This window comes from Orcinus orca, chromosome 20 (genome assembly GCF_937001465.1).
Source record: "Orcinus orca chromosome 20, mOrcOrc1.1, whole genome shotgun sequence".
Taxonomy (NCBI): Eukaryota; Metazoa; Chordata; class Mammalia; order Artiodactyla; family Delphinidae; genus Orcinus; species Orcinus orca.
Genome location: NC_064578.1, coordinates 11,686,657 through 11,689,815, shown reverse-complemented (window position 1 = coordinate 11,689,815; position 3,159 = coordinate 11,686,657). Strand labels below are relative to the sequence as shown.

The window sequence follows — 3,159 nt, the reverse complement described above, 5'->3', positions numbered from 1 at the left end:
TTGGGACCCTACTCTTCAAAAGGCCCTGGCCAAACAACTTCCAAACAAAACACAACACCAGGTTGTTTCCAGCCCACTGGGAATGACGCCGTGTACAGAAGAGGAGGCCTCTGAGTGAGGACATAAATTCAGGGTGAGTCGGGGCCATTGGCAATGCTTAGAATCACCAGCCAGGCTCCAAAGAGGGAGCCCAAGTTTTTTTTTTTCTGGGGCACTGTACTTGAATTATTGTTCAATTAGTCAACACAATAGATCTTCAAAAGAGGACAATTAATTAACATGTTAAGGAGGTTACTGCACTCCTTGGACTATATGTCAAAATTGTGGTTAGTAAATTCTGGCAGTCTTAACAAAATAGCCTCCATCGTTTGCAGGTATGAAGATAACTTAATTCTCTACCGGGCTTTTTATTTTTGCTGGATGACAATATGCAATTGACAAGTTATAAATGATACTGTTTTATGTTATAAAAATACTAGCATTTTTCACTTATTATGTTTACAGGCATTCACTGCTTGAGTCAAGGTTAGGCTTATAAAGTGATTAAAGGCAATTTTATTACAGCAGCATGTACTTATTTTATTCTAAAAGAATAAAATGCATGAAGAGAAAGTTTTTTTGTTTGTAACCTGTAAAATTGAGTTATTTTGCTGATTTAAAATACCAATAACTCACTTGAGGACCATGCTACCTCCTGGAAATGCCATATACCTGCTTCTTAAATGTGTCCAAGCACCTGATAGATCTGTCCAGAGCTGAAGTGGCAAGTGACTGACTGCTCTTGGACAAAAGGTGCTTTCCCAGGGCTACAGCTGACTGTGCTGGGAAACAGCCATGGAACAAGGCAGCACAGGCAAAGGGAAAAGACTTTACTTAAAGGCAAAATGCCCAAATGGCTCTCTGACATAGCTAATTTCTACTATCACTTATTAGCTTATATATGATCCCCTAACTTTTTTTCTTAAGGGGCTGATTTGGATTGACTTGTTGAGAATGGTGTCCATTATCTATTAAGTCATGAGAGAGAGATTTCTGTGGTTACATGTAAACTTGTGATAGGTCTGCAGATGAAGAGATGAAGAGGGTAGTGGAGAAGTCAGCCGCAGTCCCGTCCCGTCTATGTGAAGGTCACACCAGCTTCATTGTACACCTTCAAGTCTTTCTCGATGGCGCTGACTTAAGCAGCTGTTCTCAGGTCCAATCCCAGGTTATACTTCATGGCTGTGCACATGATTTGCCTGGCAGAGCGCTCCATGGTGTAAGCTAAGCCAGACTGCACGATGTCTTTCTCAGAGGCATGCAATATCCTGTCTTGGAACTGTGCTGTGGGTACAATGGGAATAGTTCCACCATGCTTTCCAAATTTCCTTTCCAAACTCTCTTGAACAGACATGAGCAAGTGGTAGTTAGAATCCCTTTCATATTTGAAGGTCTAACGGCCATAGCTGACATGATTTAGATTCTTCAGCCACTCAAAGTAAGATACTGTCACTTCTCCAGCATTCAAGTAGAGATCTGGAATAACCATGATGTTCTTCTCTAGGAAAATCTTATCAGCTTCTGGAGTTGTCAGTCCGTTGGCACCTTCAGCAATAATCTTGACTTCTTAACTTTGACTCTGGGTGTATTGGACTTGGTCAGCTGCTTCTCGCTGGCAGCAGGGATCAGTATGTCACAGTCCGCCTCCAAGATGCTCTCTTCATAGATCTTTGCTTCACTCCACCAGCTTGTCCTCCAAGATGCTGGTGCCGTGGTCGAGGAAGGCCCTCCACCATCTTGAAGAAGTTGGGGTCGTCCTCGCCGTCGGCCGCTGCCTCGCTGTAGTGTCGCCGGCCGGGCGACGTGAGCCCTGGCTGCGGGGCGGCAGCGGCTGCGGCGGGCTGCCCGCGAGCCCGGCCCAGCAGCCGCGGCCGAGTTGGCCGCCTCCGAACCTAGGGCTGTGGGCCCGACATGGGACAGCAGCAGTGCTTCACCCAGGCACCAGTACATGGCGGCAGGACGGAGACCGCGGAGGAGAGGTGCTTTCACAGGCCCGGGGACGGACAGAGAGTTTTGTAAGTCTTAATGTAGGAGCCCCATCAAGTGATGCTGAGCACGGCATCACTTCCGAGCGGAGGTGGTGGCCGGTGTGTCATAAGACTCATCTACCTGTGGGGAGCTCAGGCGGACAACCCCACCGACATTTTCATTTCCTTATGAAAATCAACTATGGACGCTTTGAGGAACAGAATACCAATTAGGACATTTGGGGCATGAAAGTAATTTAGTGGGTGAAGACACAAAAATATCATCATCACTTCTGTTGCTTATAGCAAATTAGCAGGTGGCCCAGAGAATGAGAGAGCTGATGAACATTGTGCATTCAAGAGCCAGTTTCCCCAAGGTGCGACAAGAAAACATGTTCATCACGGAAGCAGGCATAGCTTCTGGACATTTCAGCACTTACCTTAAAAAGTGTGCAAATAACTTTTGCTTTAATGTGAATCAGATCTAAGCTGGGTAATAATTTTCTTCCTCATTTGAGTTGCCTTTAACTCTCAATTCAAAACTATATTACATTGATTAGAAACATACAGAAATCAAACTGAACAATTATTCACACACATTTTATGATAGATAGAAAGCCACTTTATACTTTACCTTTATGAATGACAATTTAAAGAGGCTTACAGGTGATTGGATCACCCTAGCCAATTTACATAAATGCAATTTGTGGAGACATTTATATTGCCAAATTGGATGAGGTACATTTCTGAGTTTGCATAAGGTGTTCTGCAAATTGTTCCATTTTCTTACTGTACGCCCCAGGTTTCTCAACACAGGAACTCTATTGATTTACATTCTCTGTGTGGGAAACGATTGATGGAACTGAATGAAGGATTCAGTGTAAAAGATGAGCATCACTGAGCAGAAACAGGCTTCAAAGTGACTTGCCTTATCAGAAGCCCCAAATGATTCATCTATAATAATTAAAACAGTGTGATGCTGGCATAAATAGATCAGTTAAACAATTTACATGATCTTTAAAGAGACTCTGATGTGATGCATATAATAAAATGAAAAGGAATAGATTATTTTAAAAAAATCATTGGGCTATTGTCTATATAAATAAGCGCACACAAACACACGTGCACACATATACTCCTTAGAATTCTTATC

At 43.2% G+C, this 3,159-nt stretch overlaps 1 pseudogene; it reads right to left on the bottom strand.

Moving 5' to 3' along the window:
- Nucleotides 1-357: 357 nt before the first annotated feature.
- LOC101271547 (glutamate dehydrogenase 1, mitochondrial-like) lies at nt 358-1,989 on the bottom strand (annotated as a pseudogene).
- Between the last annotated feature and the right edge of the window lie 1,170 nt (nt 1,990-3,159).